Here is a 25288-nt window from a genome sequence, read left to right as displayed (position 1 = left end):
CAGGGGTCCTAGGACTGTTCTGCAGACAGAGAATGAATTAATGAAGACACTGACAATGTATCTTGTGGCCTTGCTAAGCTTTGTCTCCCCAGGAACAAAGATTGCTGAGAACTTGCCTCTTGTCAAGATGAAGAAAAGACCTCCATTTGGGTATTAAATGCTGTGCTTAAGCTTGTTGTACCTCTGGGGTAGATTCAATTGTGATCCAAGGGTGGGGAACTTTTGACTTTTTTGTGCTCTGTGATTAAACAAATGAATGTACTTTACTTATGATTAGAAACTAATCTCCATTTGAGAAGAGGGGCTTTGTGATGGACTAAATGAATGTTCAGCCTAGGGGTGGAGTAGTATTTAGAAGAGGGACTTTGTGACTGATTAAATGAATGTAATGTCCAGGGGTGGGGTAGTACTTGATTAAATCACACTTGGTAAATGCTCTATTTTGAATTATGCTATGTGTTAATTCTCTCTGTTCTTAATTTGTCACTGAATAAAATGGAGAGCACCTATGCTGGTATTTTGAACCTTGGGAAGTTGCCTTTGCTTGGCATTACATTTGGTTAAAGAATAGAGAGATGGATCAATGGAATGGATTAGACAAGGAGATTTAGAAATAACAGGTATTTGATAAAATTGACAACAAAAATTACTTAGACAAAAAACTTATTTGATAAAAACTGCTGGGAAAACTAGAAAGCAGTCTGGCAAAAAATATGCTTACACAACAACTTATACCATATTTATAAAATATTATAAATAGATATATGATCTAAATATTAAAGATCATAATTAGAAGAGAAACATATCGCATACTTCTCAAAATTATGGGCAAGAAATGTATTCTTAACCAAATAAGAGATAGAGGCAATTACCAAAGATAAAATAGATAATTTTGATTATTTGAAACTGAAAAGTTCCTGCACAGACAAAATCAATGTGTCTGGAATAAGAAAGGAAGCGGTTGAATGGGAAAAAAATATTTGTATCAAATTTCTCTGATAAGGGTTTGGTATCTAAGCTATATAAACAATATGTATGTATGTATGTATGTATGCATGTATGTGTGTGCATGCATATGTGCATGTATGTGTGTATCTGCATAATACATATATACCCACATCCATATCTCTATATGTGCATCCATATAAGCATATATGTATGTATAAATAATAATATATGTATATATAAGATATACACACATGTACATATATAATATAATATACATAAAAGAATAATAACCATATCCAATGGATAGTCAAAACATATGAACTAACAGTTCTTGAAAGAAAAAGTGCAAAATATTCACAACCACATGAAAAATATTCCAAATCACTAATGATAAGAGAAATGCAAATCAAAACAACTATGCGATTTCATTTCATACTTGCAAACTGGCAAAAATAGCAACAGCAACAATCAATGCTGGAGGAGTTGTGCTGAACAGACATACTAAATATATTGTTGGTGGAGATGTAAAATGGTATAACCCATTTTGGGAAGCAATTTGGAGTTATGAAAATAAAGTGACTAAAATGGCCATGCCCTTTGAACAAGAGACTCCATTACTGGATTTATAATCCAAGGAAGTCATCAATTAGAAGAAAGTCCCCATATACTCTAAAATATTTATAGCAGCACTTTTTGTGATAGCTAAAAATTGGAAACAAAATAGATGTCCATAAATTGGGGAATGGTTAAACAAATTGTGGCACATGAATATAAGGAAATATTACTGTGCTGTAAGAAATGTGTATGATGATCACAGAGAAACATGGAAAGATCTATATGAATTGATGCAGAGTGAAATAAACAGAGCCAAGAAAACAATATGCACAGTAATTACAACAATGTAAAAGGAAAGAACAACTACACACCAAAAGTCAAAAGTAAATGTAAAAAAGTTATAAAGATCAAGTAGGACTCAGATGAAAAGAAAGGAAAAAATGCCAACCTACTCATGGAGTAGGGAAGTCCACAGGTGTTATTGAACTTTTTTCTTGGAGGTGGGAGACCCACAGATGTTACTTATTGAAGTTTTTCAATGTACCTATTAGTTTGTGCTTATTTTTTTTGTCTCTAAAAATTACTCTTTGTCATATGGGATGGTTCTCTGGGAGGCTTTAAATGGATATGTGGAATTACAGAAACAGAAAATATCAATAAAATTTGCTTTAAAAAGCAGTCTCTTGGGGGTAGAGGTAAAATGGCAGAGAAAAGTCTAGGACACATCTGAGCTCTCCCTGAAATCCCTCCAAATAATACCTCAACAAATTCTGAAGTAGAAGAACTCACAAAACGATGAAGTAAAAGAATTTTCCAGCCCACAAACAACTTAGAAGATCAGCAGGAAAGATCTGTTGCACCAGAGTGAGAGTAGAATGCAATCCAATGCAGGCTGAGCCCCAGCAAACCAGCAATAGGCCTTGGAGGTGAATGATTCAGTGGTGACAGTGGCAGTTTCCAGACCTCAAAACCCACAGATGGTAAGGGGATCACACAAGTGGTCACAAGATTACAGAGGTCCCTTTGCTGGCATCAGGGGCAGGACTCTGCTGCATTAGCCATACTTGGATCTGGTTCTTAGTCCTAGGGCAAGGAGAAACACCAGCATACCAGAGCTTGCAGCAGCAGGGCAGCTGAAACCCTAGTCACAGTTTGAGGGTTGAAAAGAGTGCTTATGGTCACTCACAGACCAGAGTACAGAACAGGAAAGAGGTAAACACACCTTTCCCTAGATCATACTACCTCAGAAGAATTAAAAACTTAGAGATTCCCAGAATTAGCTCTAAAAACAGCTACACAAAAAACCTAAAGCTTTGGACAGTAGCCCCTCCACTCCAGAAGCACAGCCACATTTTAGCACAGAGTTAAAAATCAAGAAATAGTCTGGAAAGTGGGCAAACAGCAGAAAAAGATCCTGACTATAGAAAATTACTATGGTGACAAGGAAGCTAAAAAACAAACTCAAAAGAAGACAACAAAGTTGAAACTAATACATCTAAAGCCTCAAAGAAAAATATAAATTGGTTTCAGGCCATGGAAAAGTTCAAAAAGAATTTTAAAAATCAAGTTAGAGGTAGAGGAAAAATGGGGAAGAGAAATGAGAGTGATGCAAGAGAATTATAAAAAAAAAGAATTAGCAGCATGGTAAACAAGGCACAAAAAATACTGAAGAAAATAACACCTTAAAAAGAAAAGGATATGCCAAATGGTAAAAGGGGCACAAAAAACCCCCAATCTATTCTATAATCTTCTTCAAGATTTAAATTAAACTACTGGAAGTCATCTTTTCTCTCTTTTTCAAAATGAGCTTTCCTGATTGATCTAAGGAAACAATACATAGTTACCTGACAGCTATAGTTTAACTTGGGGAGAATGGATACAATTATTTTGGCTCAGTTCTTTGAATGAATTTTTTTAACCCTGTAATAAGGAAGCCATGGTTTATACAAAATATTTTTCTTTCAACAAGCTCTCGTTATTTTTTGGTCTAAAAAAATCAAGTAGTTAATTAACCTAAAGATTGTAACTGCAAAGAACAAAGGAAATAACAATTTTATTTTTAGAAAGGCAGGATTGGGTAACAGAAAGATCACTAGAGTTAGCATCAGTATAGACTTATGTTCAAATTTCAGATCCAAAACTTACTAGCTCTGTGATCCTGGGAAAGTCACTTAACTAAAGTAAGCCTCACTTTCATCATCTGTAAACGTTGGGCTTTACAACAATTACAACATTATTTGAACTAATTACTGACCAAAGTTGGTCTAAGGAAAGTACTTTGCTAACTTTAATGCTACATAAATGTGAGCTGTTATTATTGAACTTTTAATACACATAAAAATTTATCTTAACTTCTGCTGAATTTAAATAAATAAACAAGAATAAAATAATAAAAGCAGGCAAACAAAAAGAAAAAGTGTTGTTAATGACCATGTGCTCATAAGTTTCTATAATTTACCAATGCTAAAGTAAGATTATATGTGTGTGTGTGTGTGTATATACACACACACATATATATTGATATTACTGAATGAAAAAAGCCATTATTAAGCATTTATTATAATGTTAGGTACTGTGCTAAGCAATAAAGATAAAAAAATAAGCATTAATCTCTCTTCTTAGTGAGTTTACATTTTAATAGGGGAACATAAAACTTTTAGGGGAATGATAGTCAGAGAAAGGACCTTAGTCTGGAGTTACACAAGGATGGTGAGTTGATTCATGGGGCAAAGGACTGACATATGTAATTTGATTCATTTCTATAAGCTTTTATTGATATCTTATCTTTTATAATTATAACAGTTTTGTCCAGTATTCCTCCATCACAGAAGGCTTACAAATCTTACAAAGATTATTTTTAAAGCAAAAAGAGGAAAAAAGAAGAGGAAAAAAAAATCAGCACAAATGATCAATACATTGGAAAAGTTCCAAACACATTAATGTACTACCTTCACAAAGGCAATGTGTCCTCTCATATCACTTCATGATTCCTGTTTTTTAACTATTAAAAAAAGTGTTGATTAAATATTTCCTGTATTTGACATTATTAAGTCTAACATTTTTATCTGTTCAGTGGTCTTTTCCATTTTATGGGGTAATAAAACCCATTTACATTCAAATATTCTGTTATATGAACTTTTATCATTAAGGAGTACAATCTTCCATGCTTTACTAAATTAATCCAGTTACTATATTAATGTATATACACACAGAGAGATACACAATGTCTTCTATTTTCTCTTCAATACAATACTAAGTACAATTCCTAAATTTCTATGCTTATCTTTATAAATTTTTCAAAGGTTCCAGTTATATTATTTTTGCTTATCTAGGAGGCAGTAGCCCCAAATCACTCAAAAGGAATTTTTTCCTATAAGTAGGACTTTGAGTTTTCCAGCAAACATATAAAATAGAAATTTATTCGTGAAATTTTCTGAGACTTCTTTGTTATAACTCTTCCTCTGGAAAAAAAAAATGAAAGTCCTAAAGAAGGCCCTTTCAATATTTGCCCTGCTTTTCTATTTTTCAGGTTTAAAACTGAATGAAATGAATTAATCGAATGGCAATTTGGATACCGCAAGATGTAACTTCACCAAGTTTGGCAACTGTTTAACATTTTGTTTTTATATGCCTAGTTCCTTGTGTATAACAAGTGTTTAGTGAATGCTTATTGAATCAAATTGTATAAAATGAACTTTTATATACAAGAATTAAATTATTATAATTAAACATCATTTAGTGGTTCATATAATAGCCTTTTAGGTTGGGCTCTACTAATTTTAAATCTTTCTGGACCAGTCTATTGGTGCCTCATTAGCATAGCTCATGGAAGTCTATGTAAATTATAGACAGCTAATATTTCAAGGAATTTTAATTACCATGTAATTTAACTGGTGTGTCCCATGCTTTTACAACCCTAGCTTAATAATATTTGATTTCCTGGCTGCATTTAGTCAAACTTGGGGCTCATCTATGTTTTAGAACTTGATTCCTACTGGACTATTCCTTGGTACTATGATCAATTAGCTCATGGCACTTATGATACAAAAGGCGCTTACCAATAATCACTGCCTAGGTCACTCCGACTGAATGTTATGGATTTCAAACAAGGTGTAGGTGTTTCCCAGTTGATAAAAGTTCTGACATTTATGTCACCATTTAATCCAACCCCAGAGAGTAAGTGTGTGAATAAGAAATGGTGTTTGTTTCTATATATAGACTTTGCTAAATAAATCAGCCAATTTGAACCACTTGGAAGTGAGTATTCCCTATTGGCATAACTCTTGACTCAATCCAAAACCAACTAGTTTGATCAATACTGACTGAGTAGTTAGCATGCAACTGATACAGCCAGACAACACTATGCTTGTTTAAAATCCAATTTTGTTTGACATGTTCACTCCTTTATTTACTAAAGATTTATTTTTCTTTTTTTCTCTTAACATTTTTAAAAAAGCAAAATCAATTGGAGTAACTTTATTTGTTAGAGACTTAAAATTTTAGCAAAGATTCCATAGAAGCCCTATTCTGATGATTCACTGTCATATGAAAGTGATTCTAGATTATCAAAGGTTATGCAGGTGAGTTTTAAATTTTGAAGGTTCTATGAAGTCCGAAACATGTTGCACAGTCCTGATGAAAGACTGTGTCTGCTGTTTAAATACTGTCAGGTTGACCATTAGGTAATTACTCCTAGACTTCAATCCTGTGAGGCCTCTTTCTCCTTTTACTATCAGAGTATAGAGTAGGGGTTGGTAAATTGCAGCCCATGGGTCATATTCAACTAGTCCTATTTTTTTTTTTTTAGTATGGTCTGCAAGCTAAGAATGTTACATTTGTAAATGAAGTTTTATTGTTATTTTTAAAATATTAAAACCATCTGAATATCTAAGCTTGTACAAAAACATATGGTGGACTGGATCTGGCCCATGGGCAGTATGTGGACCTCTGGTGTAGTGCAGCGGAAAAGAGGGTACCAAGAATCACACGTTTTTAGGTTACCATTAATTTAACCATTATAACTCAGATTATAAGATTCTAAATGGTGGAATGAAGGAGGAAATGCATTTTTTTAAGCATGGGGGACAGTCTGTGAAAAGGCATAGAGACAGGAAACAAAATGTCACATATTAGAAACAAAAGATTAGAAATCAGAGACACGAGTTCATGAATATCAACAACTGAACCACATCCATATAGACTTTTTTGCTATATGTGAATGTAGAAGGCCATTAAATAGTTGTAGATAAATAGGAGGATAATTCACAGGTTCTCCTTGGGCAATTGGGGGAGCCTCAAGACATGTCAGGGGGAGGGAGAGGGAAAGGAAATAATCATTTATATAGCATCTGTTATGTGCCAGAAACTTTGCTGAGTGCTTTATAAATATTATCTCACTTGACAAACCAAACCAGAAGCATTTATTATTTCAATTATTCATTATATTTCAAGCATTGTGCTAAGTGCCAAAAATGCAAAGAAAGGCAAAAATATTCTCTGCCTTCAATGAGCTTACTATCTAATGGTAGAGACAATGTTCAAATAATTATGTACAAATAACGATATAGCCAGGATAAACTGGGGATAATCTTAGAGGCACTAGCATTAAACGGACATGGAATGACTCCTAGAAGGTAGAATTTTAGCTGGGACTTGAAGGAAGCCAGGCGATCCAAGAGGTGGAGATGAAGAGGTAGAGAATTCTAGGAATGTGAGACAGCCAGTGAAAATACACAGAGTCAAAAGATGGAGAAGCATTTCATGAAAGAGTTGATCATTTCATATCACAGGCAAGGGGTTCATCATTAAGATATTTACAGTTTATGTGTCAATATCTGCTAAACATCAGTCTTCAACAAACATTTGCTAATCCTACTCTTTGCCATGATTATGTTAGGAGCTGGGGATACAAAGACAAAAATGAAACAGTCCTTGTCCTCACGGAGTAATATGTACCTGTTCTGGAGACAACAGGTATATGTAACATACATATATGAAATACATACAAGGTAATTTGAAGATGGAGAGGCACTATCAGTTGGAAGGATCAGCAAAGGCTCTTTCAAAGGAAACTAGGAATTTTAAAAGGTAGAGGAAAGGAGGGAGTGCATTCCAATGAGGACAGCACAAAGGCATGGAGATGAGAAAAAGAATGTCATGGGGAGGCTAGGTGGAACAGTGAATAGAGCACCAGCCTTGGAGTTAGGAGGACCTGAGTTCAAATATAGCCTCAGACACTAGCAATGTGATCTTGGGCAAGTCACTTAACCACAACTGCCCTGCCTTCCCCGTTCTGAAAAGCAAAAAAAAAAGTCATGTATGAAGAACCAAATATGAAAAAGCAGAGAAATTCTATAAAAAACTGAGTAATATTCTCCAGACAAAGTTAATATATATCTTGATACCTAATAACTTGATAGCTTCATTGGGAGGATGAGTATAGAGGAAGAAGGTAAAAAGTATGTTGGAAAATATGATTTTGGATTAAAAAATTTAAAAAGTAAAAGGTTTTCAGATTATTTAGAAATCTCATGCTTAAGCTCATGTAAAATGAATAAATTCTTTGGAAAGAAGGTCAGAAGGCTCTGGAAATGACAAGCATTAAACAACAATGAAAGAAAACCCTATTATTTTAACAGTCAGTTAGTAATGAGTTGCCAATGAGTGAGCTTTCTGTAATGTCAGATTATTGATGAGTTGGATCAAAAGCCAAAATCTAAGGGAAATATAAAAATTAGAAGACACTGTGTGAAACTGCAGAAGCTACAACCTTACATATTTAAACAGGGTATTAACTTTGAAAATGGGAAGGTGATAAAAATAAAGATATTACTAATTATCATCATTTGTGAGAAAAATTTAAATGATTCAAAATAATCACTATAACGAAAAGGCCAGAAGAGCCCAGGAAGTATTTTAGGCAGTTAATCTCTTTGCCAAGCAGAGAAAAATGACAGTTAAGGGCAACTCATTTTGGAATTTTTTTTTATTATTTGCACACTGTTCTGGGGAAGAATGAGAGGAAATTATAAGTGATACTGACTCACAAAACTGAAAATCAGTGGGGGAAAATAGGAGCCTGTAAACCAGATCAACGAGATCAAACCAACAGTATTTATAAATGAAACTGAAGGGCCACTAAATCTGAAATAGAACAGACTAGTCAATGTTTCTTTAGTGATCTCTCCTTATCATTGACAGCAGTCGAGCTACCATGTATTGCCCTAACTCAGGAATTCTTTACTTGGGGTTTATAGATATATTTCAGGGTACTCATAAACTTGGATGGGAAAAATACAAATTTATGTTCACTAACTTCTATCTGAAATTTTGCATTTCCTTTCATTTTGAAGGTAGGCAACAAGCTGTAGTATTATTAGAAGTACCTGTGACTTTGTCAACCAAAAGAAAGCACGGATATTTTTATATCATGTTAGTTATTGTGGATGAGTATAAATATTTATACTCATTATGACTTTGTAGTCCTATATTTATGCACTTAAAGTATTCTTAGAAGAGGTACATAGCCTGCCAAAGGGGTCCATCATACAAAAAGGTTAAGAACTTTTATATATCGAGATTTGATTGATATTAAATGAAGTAGAAAATGGCATTCAAGATCATTAAGTTGGGAAGAGGAGCTGAATCTGTCCAAATACACACAGAGGAAATCTGTATTGGAGGCAATGGTGATCCATTTTCAAGACATCTCAAGAAAGGACAATTTCGAAAGAATAGAAAGGGTATTTTTACCCCTCAAAAAGTGATTAAGAAGACACTAACAGTCTTAAAATAATAGAGAATAAATGCTGATATTTATATAGTGCTATAAGGTTTGCAAAGTGATTGCAAGGCCTTATTTCATTCTAACAACAACTCTGATGATTCACATTCATGAAAATTAGTAAACATATTCTGTGAGTACAAAGGATATCCTTGATAAAAAAATATGAGCAGATTTTAGGTTGATACTTGAAAATAATTTTCTATGGCAGATTACGTCGTCATAATCACATAATTTACTTAGGGGTGTGGAGAATACAAGATTCTACTTTATTTTATTTACCCCATTGCCCAAAAAAAGCCTTTGTCTTAGTAATACAACCTTAATGCCTTTTCTCCAAGCATATGTTAATATCACATAAGATTCCTTGACAGAAAACTTTGCTCAGTGATCCTCTGGTAAGTAATTTCAAGTAAAACATAAAACAATTCGAATTATGCTTGCCACCATCATGGAGGATATCTTGCACAGAAGGTAAATGGAAGACAGTCTCTTGGTTTTCCTGTTTTGTGTACAATAGTGTGTTGTTAATGTCAAATCCCCAAAAGCTACAGGTCATCTTCAATGAGATCTATGGCCACTTAAAAATATATTACGAGTTTTTTTTTTTTGTGAATTTCTAATTTTAGTATTTCTTTCTATTGCCTTTGAGTCACCAACAATTTTGGTTCTTTGGAGACTGTGATGTTCCATATATAATGGAAGTACTGACCAATGAAGGTCTAGTCCTTAGAGCATGCTTAGATTTTCCCTTCTTGGTGGATTCTATAAATCATGCATAGGTATTCTCTGCCTGCTGCCAATACACGTTGGATTGGAACTTTGAAAGCCAATTTCATCCTTAATGACTCAGAGTTATTCCTATGTGATAATGAAAAGTCTTTTAATTGGCTTCAGGGATGGAAGGATTGATTATTAATGACCAATTGAACCAGAACTGAGTGTGTATACAAAAAGCTTGAGTTGATGATCCCTTTTCCCTGGTTATTTCTCAGGAGGATTCCTGTGAGCTGATAGATGGGTAGGGAAGCTAGAAATTTTTTTCAGCCACCTGGATGCCATCTGTCACTAAACATATGGAATCTCTGTTTCTATTGTTTATTCTTTACTGATCTGATATGAAAAGAGAATCCTGAGAGCAGAATGCTCAGGTAACTGGTAAGTTTTGGAGGTCTTGAGGTTCATCAAAGATCCTACCACAAAAAGAAATTGATCAGAGATCTAACTGACAACCTGTGTCATTAGCAGTCATCTGGAACAGTAGTGGGTCTTTGAAGACAGAGGAAGTCCTTGAAGATGGAGTTTTAAAGCTAGTCCCCTGAAGAAAGCAGCTGCTTCATAGATTCTAAAAAGGTATGAGGTGTCCTTGGAGCTCAGCAGAAAGTTATATTATCAACCAATCAATAAGCATTTATTTAGCACCTACTATGTGCCAGGCACTGTGCTAGGTACTGGGGATATAAAAAGAGGCCTAAGGTATCCCCAGGCATCAAAGAGCTCACAATCTAATGGAGGAAACAATAAATAAATAAATATATATATACAGGTAAGTTATAGAGGATAAATAGGAAATAATTAGCAGAGGGGAGGTACTAGACCCCCACAAACATACTAACTAGAGGGTGGGGAGAAACTTCTATCTCACTGGGCTATGTATTCAATCATGTCATAACCTGAGCAAAGAATGAATATTGTGCCAATGCATGTTGACAAAAACCCATTTCCCCCCACACTGATGTCATATGTTTGCCATCATTGAATATCACAATTTCCAAAGAATCAAAGGGCAACTGAAAGAAACATTGTTAGTGTAAGTAGGCTACAGCACATTACCAACAATGACTCATGCGTAAGAGGTAGCACAATTGCATCATCTAGAAAACATATAACCAGAAAAAGTAAGGGGTCAGTTGTGCTGCTTTTTTTCTGGCAAGGAAATTGGGGTTACACAGAGGTCACACAATTAGCAAGTGTCGAGCATCTGAGGCCAAATTTGAACTCAGGGTCCTCCTGACTCCAGGGCTGGTGCTCAAATCCACTGAGCCACCTAGCTGCCCCTTATCATGTTGCTTTTTGTCTCCCCCATTAGATTGTTAGCTTCTCAAAGAGAGGGACTCTCTCTCTCTCTCTCTCTGTCTCTCTGTCTCTCTCTCTCTCTGTCTCTCTCTCTGTCTCTCTCTCTCTGTCTGTCTCTCTCTCTCTCTCTCTCTCTCTCTCTCTCTCTTTATTTATTTTTAGTTTTCAACATTCATTTTAATAAGATTTTTGAGTTATAAATTTTTATTCCTCCCTCTCCTCCCCAAGATGGTGTAACAGCAAGCAAATAAGTACTTAGCGCCTTGCTGCAGTTGAGCCTTGCCCATGACTATATCAAATCTTTGTTAAGAAACAGAATTTGTGAAATCCACAGTGGGAGGGACTTGCCAAAGACAGGAACAAGAAGGATGTAAGAGGTGGGCAGAACAGGCAGGAGCTAATGACCAGATAAAAAGCTGAGCATAAGCTGGGAGAGAGCAGAATTGAGAAGGGAACACTTGTGGTGGCAGTACTCTGTCTGTTTTGTCTGTGTTGATTATTTGTTTGTAATACTTTATACAGAAGCCCTGGGACCTTACTGGAAGCCCTGAAGGAGGATTTTCTTGTTGTCTGTTTAAAGAAGTCCTGGAGAAGGGTTTCAGGGGTCCTGGGACTATACTGATGATTTGTGTTGAGTTCTCAGACCTTGTTTGTGGGTTTGTGTTGATTTCACAGGCAGATAGTGAATTAATGATGGTTCCAGCAATATGTATGAATGTTGTTTTGGCTCTGGTAAGCTTTTCTTCCCAGAAACAGAAACTGTGAAGGACTTGAGGTGGACTGGACACTGTGAGCTTCAATATGGAATGGGAACTGGACAAGGAGCTGAGAGCTGCCTGCCTGTGAATTCAGGGAGTTGAACCCATGGAAGAACCATAAAATTCGGGAGCCAGCCTCCAGCCAAAATGAAAAGACCTCTCCTTGGGTACTTAGTGCTGACTGACAAGATCATGATTTACTGTGATCTAAGGGTGGGAGAACTTTGTACTCTGTACCTTGTACCCCTTAAGGATGATTGAGTTAAGGATGATTGGAAACTAATCTCCAATCAAGAAAAAAGAAGACTTTCTGACCAAGAGAATAAGACCATGTGATCTAGGGGTGGGAAAGCTTTAGACCTTTGTACTTTGTGTCCCTTAAGGAGGACTGCTCTTAAGGATGATTGGGTTAAGGATTTACTGAATTGTACCTTTTGTTTAAACCTATGTGGCCACTTTAGTGATAAGTTGTTATGTTATATCATTGTGAATGCTGTACTTTGGTTTCTGTGAATGTTTTGCTTTAGTTTATTGCTGAATAAATAGAGAGTTCATTATACTATGTGATCAGATACTGATCAATACTGCTATTCACAGGAGCAGTCCTCTGGAAAGTTGCCCATTCTTGACTTTACAGATGCCATGCAATTTGATATAGACTACACACGTACAATCACATTAAACATATTTCCGCATTAGTCATGTTGTAAAAGAAGAATCAGAACAAAAGGGAAAAACCATGAGAAAGAAAAAAGAAAAGAAAATAGTATACTTTGATCTGTATTCAGACTCCATAGTTCTTTCATTTTCTTTTGGAATTGTCTTAGATCACTATCAAAGTTGGTCATTGCACAATGTTGCTGTTACTATGTACAATATTCTCCTGGTTCTGCTCAGCAGAATTCATGTAAGTCTTTCCAGATTTTTCTGAAACCTGCATGCTCATCATTTCTTATGGAACAATAGTATTCTATTACTTCATATACCATGACTTGTTCAGCCATTCCCCAAATGATGAGAAAATCTAAGTCTATCCCTGAATTTCTAATTCATTGCTACCACAAAAAGAGCTGCTATAAACATTTTTGTTAATGTGGGTCTTTTTCCCATTTTTATGATCTCTTTGGGATACAGACCTAGTAGTGGTATTGCTGTATCAAAGGGTATGCACATTTTAATAGCCCCTTGGGCATAGTTCCAAATTGCTCTCCAGAATGACTGGAGCAGTTCACAACTCCATTAACAATGCATTAGTGTTCCAATTTTCCCACATTTTCTCCAACATTTATGATTTTCCAGACAGGGACTCTCTTTTTCCTTTCTTTGTATCCCCAACACTTAAGGTACTGACAGGAACAAAGTGGGTGCCTAATACATGCTTGCTAACTGATAGATTGATAATATAGTGAGAGTGAGGGACAATGGATGAACAGGCAAATGTTGTACTGGTAAATTAAAACTAAATATTAAAAGACTCATTGGAAGGACTCAAATTTGTTGGGTAGATAATCTATGCAAAAATTTTTGAAGGACATTGATGAGAGTAACAAAAAGAGGAGAAAGTGCCACTTAACACCAGTCAGACTTTAGCTTAGGCAAGACAATTAACCTCTTTGGGTCTCAGTTTCTCTATTTGCAAAATGAAAATATGGAACTAGATATCCTTTAGATACCTTCCAAATCTAAATCTACAATAATAGTTATATTATTGATTGCCTCTATTAGCTGATAGTCACAAACTAATTACTGATTTTTCTGTTGTTTAAGTTTTGTTTTCCCAAGAATTGGCTTCTCTTGGTTTCTGCAGCTCATTCCCAGAGTTGAGAAGAGTCACAAACTTCTCTTTGCATACTGTCCCCAAACCCAGGTGTTGCACATGAGGATGTTACAAGAGAGAAGACAAAGGTGCAGAGAAGTAGGAGAAACAGGAAGAAACAAACTCAGGATTGAGGCACTATTCCTTTTGTTGCTATGAACTTTTAATTATTGAGACTCCCAAAGCACACCTCATATTGTAGGAATCACAAGTTTTTATTAACTCTACTGAGGGGGCTTGTGAGAGCAGACTTTGGGAAAGCTGATTTCTATCTAATATTGCATACTTTTCGATAAACATTTCTAGCTTTGTAACTGTAAGATTCTTTTATATAGTCATTTCTAGCACCTTGTAATTAGAATTTAAGTACTTACCAGTTGGTCTCTTACACAAACACACCACAGACATGTTTTCATCTGATTTAGTGCAGAGAGTAGATCACCAATGAGATTTTTGGATCCAAGGAAGTATAACAGTAAATGACTTAGAGTTCACACTCCACAAAAAGTCTATGGCTTAGTACTGTTTAACATCATCAGGATTTCATCATAGAGAAGATAGATGTTCTTAATAACTTCAGAAAGGTATATGCTTCGACTTTTTAAAATGTTAAATTTACTATTTATATTTTTTGTTCAGGGTCAATATTTCCTTTTTAATTATCTGAAACATCTACCACTGTTTTCCTCCATGCAACCCACTTATCATTCAACATAAAGTTAAATGGTGTTACCTATTGACAGTGTGGGATCTGCTATCCAGGAGCAGGTGTCTGAGTTCATACTCCAGCTCTGTCAGTTACTTTTATATATTCTTTTGATGTTTCTTTATGTATCGCTCTCTCATCATCTTCTATTGATTTCTATTTATAAAAGGAAAATAATGTAATCTGATCGGCAAAGTATTCTAATGTTCTATGAATTATTTACTCTACAGATAATCTTATTTGACCCTTTTAATTTTGAGTGGCATAATATTCCCATTGTGTCTTTGAAGGCTTTCATACTATTCCTTTGAATCTTTGAACCATATGCCATTTTGTTTTGTTCCTATCAGAGAATCTTATTCATTCCTGCCTATGTTTTAAAAATGGAAACAAACATCTCATTTTTTTATGTGTTTGGAGGTATGCTTCCCAGCTCCTTATCTTCATATTCACTGAAGTAGGAAGCTGTATTCAACTCTTGTGAAATTATTTCACTTAAACCTGAGGCTTTCATGAGCTACACAATCATAGTAACTGAAAACTGTCCTTGGTAATACCTACTGGAGAATAAATAAGAAGGATGAAGGCAGATGAAACATTTATTTAGTAAACTCACTGCATCAAAATAAAATGAAGGTAAGGACTGGCCCTCAACATCAGGGCTGTATCTAACGTGCTCTATATAGCTAAATATCTCCAGTTCCATCAAACAGAAGCTTTTGTTTTTCTTTTTCCATATTACCTGGGTAATTGCAGCTACTAATGAAAACTAAAGATACTCAAGTGAAAAATAATCAATCATCTCAGCAACCTGAGAAAAGTTCAGGATCACAAAAAAGAAATCAGAAATTCAGGATAAGGGGATGAGGGAAGACTAATGGAAAAAGCTGAGTGACCCTGAAAAAGCCAACACATCACTTCACGCAGTTCCATCTTCCACTGCCTGTAAAGAGACTCCCATTCCATCAAATATTCCATGTGTCTCACTCTTTCTTCTTACCTTTCACCTTCTATTCATCTGTCATATTTACTCACTGTCAAGAAGAAAGTTTGTTTTCTCTTCTGAAAACCACTTCCCTTTCACACAGCTGGTCTCTGTTTCCATTTATGGATCTGCATTAAGGCTGCAGATTTGTCTGTCCTTGTATGTCTGCAAACCCATTAAGGCTGAAAAATATCCCATATCCTTTAAAAATATCCACATAGTATGTTTTATGTTTGTTGTACCGCACTCGGACCAAATAACTCCTAGAAATTGTTTTAGGTCAACAAACAATTCAATCAACATATATAATCTAAGAAAAAACATTCTGGTTCTGCCATGAGACTGAAAAAGCAACAGAGAGGAAGGTGAACAATTCAGTCCTTTGTACTATACTAAAGCTTTTAGTTTGTATCAACAAAGTGACCTCAAGTATCTTTATAAGATAGTAATCAAGTTGTAATGCTTAATAGTGAAAAAGCCTGAAAATTCAATGACATTAAAAAAATGTACAGAGACATAAAATTCAATTCATTCAATTCAGCATATATCCAATGAAATATATATATAGTTATTTATTTATTTATTTATTTATTACAAGATATTTGGGTCTGCAAAAATTAATGAACTGACAAATTTGCACTGACCCTAACCATATGCCACTATCTCCTCTCACTCATCTTTTTCAGCAGTTTACATTATAACTTGGAGCCACATGTGAGAGTAGCGTGCACAGCAGCCACATCCCAGTAAACTGTCTCAGCTAGTTGAGAGTGACTGATAGGCCTCAAACCTGTTGGTGAAGTAAGGGCATGTCTACCCTAAGCATGTGAAGACCTTCCCTAGCAGAATGTGCCATGAAGTTCCAACGACCATGAAGGTGACTGAAGCAGGTACTGTGGAGTGTTTAGAGTTTAGTCAGGCATAAAAGACACCAAGGTCTTCCACTGAATCCTGAGTCATTAACGGTCATCTTGACTTTTGTCCTGCCACTAGACTCAATGACTCAAGAAGAGAGACTGAAGCTGACAACTTTGTGCAGCTCTGCCTCACTTAAATCCAATTCATTTGCAAGTTATCACCTATGATGTCACTGGTCCTCTTTGAAAAAGAAGGATAAACAATAACATCATTATGACTAAGTTGGGAGAATATGTGCTCCACTGTCAAAGGGAATTTTTTAAAAAGAGTTCTTCCACAAATATTTTTCACAGAACTAATATAAAAAAGATAGGGTTCACTCAAACTCTTCCTGATCTTCTTTTAATCACGTTTTATTTCTTTTAATAGTTTGACATTAAAAAAAAATGGTTTGACTCACCAGCTGTGAGTGTTGGCTTGAACAAGTTTTGGGAAGAACATGATAGCTGTGTGGCTCTGATCCCCAGAGCAGAGCACAGCATTCTAGACTAATGGGGAGCCTGAACCTGCAGAGCCTCCCAGTGGGCCAAGAGAGGCTGAGTCAAGCAGAAGTCTACTGAAACTCCCACCCAGAAAGAAGTCAAAAGACTCAAACCTGAGTCAGAAGATTGCAGAATTCAGACTAGGAGGACAGTGAACAGGCCTCCCCCTGGATTACACCACTTTAGAGGCACTGAAAACTTCCAGGTCTACAGTCATAGCTGTAAAAACAGCAGACGGATTTAAGAGGACAGTAACTCAGGCCAGACATTCTCCCTCTTACCCTCCAATAAGTGTGTAGAACCCCCAACACTAACATTAAGTCCATAGTCAAGAAGTAAGCTGGAAGAATGAGCAAACAAAAAACAAATCTTATCTTTATAGAACTATTATGGCAACAGGGAGATTCAAGACACAACACAGAAGAGAATGACTCCAAAATAGCTATGAACAAAGTTTAAAGAAAAATTCAGCCTGGATACAAGTACATCATGAATTTCCAGAAGAATTAAAGGAAGAGTTAAAAGATGGAGCTAAAATGAAAGCACTGGGGAAAAGAATGGGAAATGTGACAAGAACTAAGGAAGAAAGACATAAAAAGAAAATCAACAGCTCAGAAAAAGAGTTATAAAATTTTTTTTCTTGTTCATTTATTCAGTCATGTCCAGCTCCTTGTGACCTCATGGACCATAGCACACTAGGCCTTTCTCTTTTTATTTTGTCTTATTGGGGGGAGGGGGAAGGCAGGGCAATTGGAGTTAAGTGACTTGTCCAAGATCACACAGCTAGTAAGTGTTAAGTGTCTGAGGCTGGATTTGAACTCAGGTCCTCCTGACTCCAGGGTTGGTTCTCTATTCACTGTGCCACCTAGCTGCCCCCCACCAGGCCTTTCTATCCTCTACTATCTCTCAAAATTTCTTCAAGCTCATGTTCATTGTTTCCATGGCATTATCTATCCATTTCATCCTCTGCCCTCCCATTCTCCTTTTGCATTCAATATTTCCCAACATCAGGGCCCTTTTCAATGAGTCCCATCTTCTCATTATGTGGCCAAAGTATTTAAGCTTCTCCATTTGACCTTCCAGTGAATAATCTGAATTAATTTCTTTAAGTCTTGACTGATTTGATCTCCTCGCTAGTCAAGGGACTCTTAAAAGTCTTCTCTAGCACCACTATTGGAAAAACCATAGCTTTGACTATATGGACCTTGCTGGCAAAGTGATGTCTCTGCTTTTTAATATACTATCCAGATTTGCCATAATTTTCCTTCCAAGGAGCAAGCATCTTTAAATTTCACAGCTGCAGTCACTGTCTGTAGTGATCTTTGAACCCCATGAATAGAAAATCTGACACTGCTTCCATTTCTTCTCCCTCTCTTTGCCAGGAAGTGATGGTACCAGTTGCCAAGATCTTGTTTTTATTTCTTTTGGAGGCGAGCTGGGGGGGGGGGTTGAAGTTAAGCTTCAAGTCAGATTTTATACTCTTCTCTTTCACTCTCATTAAAAGGCTTTCTTCTTCACTTTCTGCCATCGGAGTAGTTTCATCTGCATATCTGAGATTATTGATATTACTCTTGACAACCTTAATTCCAGCTTTTGGTTCATTCAGTCTGTCATTTTGCATGGCATGCTGTACTCTGCATATTAGTTCCATGAAGTGAAAATATAAAGCCTTGTTGTATTATTTTTTTTTTAGTCTTCAATCAATCAGGTGTTCCAAGTTTGGTTTTACCTATTGCTTCTTGATCTGCATACAGGTTCTTCAGGAGACAAGTGCCATAGCTGGCACTTCCATCTCTTTGAGGACTTGCCACATTTTGTTGTGATCCACATAGTCAGTGAAACAGAAGTGGATGTTTTTCTGGAACTCCCTTAATTTCACCATTATCCTGTGAATGTTGGCAATTTAGCCTCTAGTTCCTCTGCCACTTAAAAAAACACTTCAAAATTACTTCTGGTAATTCTCCTTTCACATATAGCTGAAGCCTAGTTTACAGAATCTTAAGCAAAACCTTGCTGGTATGGGAGATCAGCACAAGTGTTTGGTCGTCTGAACATTCTTTGGCCTTGCCCTTCTTTAGGATAAGGATGTAAACTGATCTTTTCCCATCCAGGGGCCACTGTTGAATTTTCCAAATTTACTGTCATGTTGAGTGCAGTGCTTTAATAGCATCATCTTTTAGAATTTTAAATAGCTCAGTCAGGATTCCATCACCTCTACTGGCTTTGTTGTTAACAGTGCTTCCTAAAATCCACTTGACTTAATTCTCTAGGGTGTCTAGATCAGTAACCATACCATCATGGTTATTGGTGATGTTAAGATCTTTCTTGTATAGTTCTTCTGCATATTCTTACTGGAGCAGCTAGGTGGTCCATTGGACAGCATGCAGTGCCAGAAATCAGGAAGACTCCTTTTACTGAGTTCAACTCTGGACCAAGGCACTTATTAGCTTTATGATCCTGGGCAAGCCACTTAATCCTGTTTGCCTCAGTTTCCTTATCTGTAAATGAACTAGAGAAGGAAATGGCAAATCCTTCCAGTATCTTTGCTTAAGAATGGTATCATGAAGAGTCAGACATGCCTAAAACAACTGAACAACAACATATTCTTGCTACCTCTTCTTAATCCAAACTCTCTACTATGGCCTTTTCATCTTAGGTAAATTTGTACAATATAGTTCATAGTTTTATTAAACTACATGAGTCCCTCTATGACAACAAGGCAGTGATCCAGGAGGGGTACAAAGCCTTCTTGAAGAAAACTACTAGAAAATTATAATTTGCTAAATGAAGACTACTGACTGTGAGACATCAAGAAATAATAAAACAAAGTTCAAAAGACTTTAAAAAAATAGAAAGAAAATGTGAACTATAGGAAAAACAACTGAGAAAATTTAAGAATCACTATCTGAAAACCATAAATGAAAAAGACATCATATTTCAAGAAATCATAAAAGGAAATTGTCCAGATATTTTAGATACAGAGGACAAAGTAGAAATTGAAAGAATTCACTGGTCACCTCCTTGAAAGAAATCCAAAATGAAAACTTTAAGGAGTAACATAGCCCAAACCCAGAGCTCTTAGGTTGAGATAAAAAAAAAATACTACAGTCAGAAAGAGAGAACTCAAGTAAAAAGGAGCCATGTTCAAGAAGTACACAAGATTTAGGAGTCATGACTATAAAGCAGAACAGAGTTTAGAATATGATAAGCCAGCATGCAAAGCTCTAGTCTTAAAACCAAGAAAGACTGACCCAAAGATACTGAGTATAACACTAAAAGGTAAAATACACCTTTAATGAAATAGATGCCTTCCAAGAATTCCAAGGAAATGACCAGAATTGAGTATAAAATTTGACATATAAACACAAGAATCAATCATAAAAAAGGCAAACATGAGAGACACATTGTGAGGGGCAAAACAAAGTTAAATTGTTTGCATGTTTATAAGAGGATATGAGATACATGTAGCACCTAGGAACTTTATCATTCCCAGAGGTCATAGAAGAAATCTAATTAGACAGTGAGCCTGGGTCTCCTATAAATGGGGTGTACAAAGAGGAATATATACAACAAGGAGGCAGCAGTGGCAGGAAAGTGGAGCAGAAAACACTAGAACCTTACTCTTACTTGAACTGGTTAAAGGAGAGAATATTCATACGTGCAATCGGGTATGAAATTCATCTTACTCATGAGGGAAGCAGGATGGAAAGGGGTAAAAAGAAAGTGGGGAATAAGAGGAAGGCTAGATTAAGGAATCATTAGTTAGAAGCAAAACACACTCTTAAAGAGGGATTGGGAGGAAAAGAGAAGAATAAATATAAGATAATAGAATGGAGGGAAATACACAGCAACCATAATTGTGAATGTGAACAAGATGAACTCACTCATAAGACAGAAGAGGATAGCAGGATGGATTAGAAACCAAAATCTATCAACATATTGTTAGAAGAAACGCACTTGAAACAGAAAGACACATACACATGTGTATGTGTGCTTGTGTGCACACACATATGCACACACAGTTAAAATAGGGAACTGGAGCAAAAAGTATTATGCTTGAGCTGACGTAAAAAAAAAGCAGAGATAGCAATCATGATCTCAGACAAAGCAAAAAAAAATAGACCTATTTAAAAGAGATAAATTGAGAAACTATATTTTGCTAAAAGGTAACAGACAATAAATTAATATAAATACTAAATATATAAACTATACCAAAATGGCACAGCATCTAAATTTTTAAAGGAAAAGTTAAAGTAATAGTATAAGAATTATAGTAAGAAATAGACTGTAAAACTTTAATAGTGGGGGACATCAATTTATCCCTCTTAGACTTAGATGTATTTAGCCATAAAATAAACAAGAAAGAAGTTAAGAATCTGTATAGAAATTTTTTTAAAGTTAGATATGATAGACCTTTGGAGAATGTTGAATGGGAATATAAAAGACTATACCTATTCTCAGCTGTGCATGTCATCTTCACAAAAACTGATCATAAATGATCATGAAAACTGATCATTAGGACATAAAGACTTCATAAATACAAAAAAGCAGAAATATTAAATGCATGTCTTACTGCCTGTAATGCAATAAAAAGACTCTAAAGCAAAGATGAAAAATTAATTGGAAACTAAATAACAATCTTTAAAATGGCTGGGACAAGAACAAATTGTAGAAACATTCAATAATCTCATTAAAGATAGTGACAACAAAGAGATAACATATACAAATTTGTGTTACAACCAAAGCAGTGCTCAGGGGAAAATTTATATCTCTAAACTTTTTCATTTAATAAAAGAGAGAAAGATCAGATCAACAAATTGGAATGCAACTTTTAATTCCCCCCCAAAAAAACCAAACAAATTAGCACCTTCTTACAATTAAACACTAAGACAAAAATCTTGAAAATAAAAGAGAAAATTAACGAAACTGAGTCAAAAATTAATAATTTAATTTAAAAATAAAATTTAATTTATTAAATAAATAAAAATAGGAGCTATTTAAAAAATAAAACAGATAAGCCGTTATCTGACTTGACATAAAAAAGAAAACCAGTGTTTACTAGAATTACTATAATATTGTAGTGCTATATATTATGCTATGATATTACCCAGTGTCAAAAAGAAAAAAAATGAATTCACAACCAATGAAGAGGAAATAGCAATTTATTATGAATTATTTTGCCCAATTATATTCCAAAGAAACTGACAATCTAAATGAAATGAATAAATATTTACAAAAATATAAATTGCCCAGATTAACAAAATAGAAAATAAAGTCCTTACATTACCCTATGAGGAAAAAGAAGCTGAATAAACATAAATGAACTTCCAAAGGGGAAAAAAACCTGAGGACTAGATGGATTTACACATGAATTCTACCAAACATTTAAAGAACAATCAGTTCCAAGAATTGGAATTATATTTGAAAAAATAGGTGAAGAGATCCTATGAAATTCCTTTTATGACACAAATATAGTCTTAATATTTAAACCAGAGTCAAAACAAAGAAAAAAAATCATAAACCAATTTCCCTAATGAATATTGATGCAAAAATTCAACTAAGATATTAGCAAGGAGATGATAGCCATATTTCACAAAGATCATACATACAACATGACCAGCCTGGATTTATACCAGGAATGCAAAGATTGGTTCAATATTAAAAATCATATAAACAGAGTGCCCCTATTAATAACCAAACCAATAAATGCCATATGATTTTATGAATAGATATAGCAAAAATTTTGAAAAGAAATACAATTCTGATTCATGTTAAAAATAGAGACATAGGATTAAATGGAACTTTCCTTAAAAAAAGTAGCATCTATCTAAAACTAAGATCATCAGGGGAGAAGCTAGGATGTCCATTTATCACCACTACTATTTAATATTGTACTAGAAATGTTAGCTATATCAAAAAGACAAGAAGAAGAAATTAAAGGAATAAATACAAGTAATGAGGAAACAAAACTATCACTTCTGTAGCCAATATAATTATTTACTTGGAGAACCTCAGGGATTAAACCAAAAAACTATCTGAATCAAGTTTGGCAAAGTTGGAAGATAAATGAAAAATTTTTTTAAACCACACAAATCATCAGTATTCCTATATGTTACCATACCAGTAGGAACAGACAGAAAGAGAAATTCCATTTAGCCTAAGTGTGAATAGTATAAATACTTGGAGATTTACCTGCCAAGACCCACAAAGGAACTATGTGAACACAATTATAAAACACTTCACACAAATAAAGACATATCTAAATAGCTGGAGAAATATCAATTGCTTAGAGTTAGGTAGAACCAATATAATAAAAATTATGGAACTATCTAAATCAATTTACTTTTCTAGTGTCATACCAAGCAAACTACCAAAAATTTACTTTATAGATCTAGAAAAAATAATAAGAAAATTCATCTGGGAGAGCAAAAGGTCAAGAATTTCAGGAGAATCAATGCAAAAAAAAAAAAAAACCACCATAAAAACCAATGGTAAGAATAGGGCCTAGCAGTACCAGATTCCATACTATACTACAAAGCTATAATCATTAAACAGTCTGATACAATGCACAAGAAAAAGAGAGGCTGATTTCTGGGTGTGATTGGGTACACAATGTTTAGAAGCAAATGAACACAGTAATTTAGTCTGTAATAAACCCATAGATCCCAGCTAGTAGGGCAAGAACTCAAAATTCAACAAATACTACTGGGAAAACTAGAAAGTAATCTGCAGAAACTAGTTATAAACCAACATCTTACACTTTATAGTAAGATAAGCTCAAAAGGGCATGTGATTTAGACAAACAGGGTGATAGCATAAGTATACTAGTGGATAATGAAAGAAATTAGTTGTTAGATATATAGATAGTGGAAGAAGTCATGATCAGACAAGAAAAAGAGAGGTTCACAAGTAAAATGGGCAATTTTGATTACATAAAATTAAAAAAAGTTTTTGCACAAACAAAACTAATATAGCTAAAATTAAAACAAAAGTAGGAAACTAGATAAAATCTCTGTAGCAAATTTCTTAGATGAAGATCTCATTTCAAAGATATATAGGAAACAGTGGAATCTACAAGGATAAAAACCGTTTCACATTTGATAAAAGGTTAAAAGATATGAGTAGGCAATTATCAGAAGGAAAAAAACAAGCAATAGATATAAAAAATGCCCCAAATCACTATTATTAGAAAAATGCAAATCAAAATAACTCTAAGTTTCCACCTTACACACATCAGGTTGGCTGAGATGCCAAAAATAAAAAAAACCCAAAAATGACAAATAGTGATTTCTTGTCCCCAAATCTTGAATCTTTGGATTTGTCCAAAACAAGATTACTATGGTCATTTACTACTGGGTATTATGTATTTAATCTATTCCACTGATTCACACTCTATTTCTTAGCCAGTACTGGAATTTTCTGTTGATTATCACTTTGGGATAGAGCATGAGATCTCCAAATTGGGTCATGAAAAGTCAGACATGACTGAAAGGACCCTTCCTTCAATTTTTTTTTCATTGATTCCCTTGATATTCTTGATTTTTTTTTCTTCCAGACACATTTTTTATTTTTCTAGGTCTATAAAATAATTTTTGACAATTTGATTGGTATAGCACTGAATAAGTAAATTATTAGTTTAGGTAAAATTGTCATTTTTATAATATTCGCTTGGCCTACCTATGTCCAATCATAACTAGAAATCTATCTATTTATCTATTTATCATCTATAATACATATTTTTATTTTCTTGTTTTCTCAATGGCTTGGAAAGGTGTAAGAGATGGAGAGAATTTTAAATTGAAAATAAAATTGAATTTTAAAAATATATAATTTTTGCTCTAGAGCTATTTTCTTAGAAAAAAATTTTTGAGTCACTTTTTCCTCAAACAACTTTACTAGCTCAAAGATGTCTATAGAATGAAACTCAAACTACTTTAAAATTGGCGATCAAGATTTTCAACAGGACCTTAATATGCCTCTCAAGTCCCATTTCTCACTATTATATGACAGAACATTACATTCAGGGTAAACTGTAGTATTCGCTCTTTAGGCACTGTATTTTCCCACTTCTGTGATTTTACTCATTCTCTACCCTTTTCTTGAAATGTCCTTCCATACTCTTGAAATACTACTTAACCTGAATGCCCCCTTTCCATAACAGCTTCCTGGATCACCTCAGCCAGAAGAGATCCCCTTACTTTACACTCCCACAGCATTCTGAACCATTCATAGCACTTAATCATATCCTGCTTTGTAGCTAA

General features: G+C 34.8%; 1 protein-coding gene and 1 long non-coding RNA gene across 2 annotated transcripts in view; one reads left to right on the top strand and one right to left on the bottom strand.

Moving 5' to 3' along the window:
* Window positions 1-5839, top strand: part of LOC138148950 (uncharacterized) — a 16309-nt gene extending 10470 nt beyond the window's left edge. The window contains exon 3 of the long non-coding RNA XR_011165210.1: window positions 5033-5839. This is a non-coding gene — a long non-coding RNA (uncharacterized lncRNA). The remainder of the gene's footprint in view (window positions 1-5032) is intronic.
* The window catches only part of ACYP2 (acylphosphatase 2), a 227762-nt gene that overhangs the window by 40073 nt on the left and 162401 nt on the right, over window positions 1-25288 (bottom strand). The window lies entirely within an intron of this gene.

The sequence above is a fragment of the Petaurus breviceps genome, unplaced genomic scaffold (genome assembly GCF_028583685.1).
Source record: "Petaurus breviceps papuanus isolate PSGF00001 unplaced genomic scaffold, PetGlider_PUasm1.0 90842, whole genome shotgun sequence".
Lineage (NCBI taxonomy): Eukaryota > Metazoa > Chordata > Mammalia > Diprotodontia > Petauridae > Petaurus > Petaurus breviceps.
Note: the sequence above shows the minus strand (reverse complement) of the source record. Positions and strands in the feature narration are given on the sequence as shown.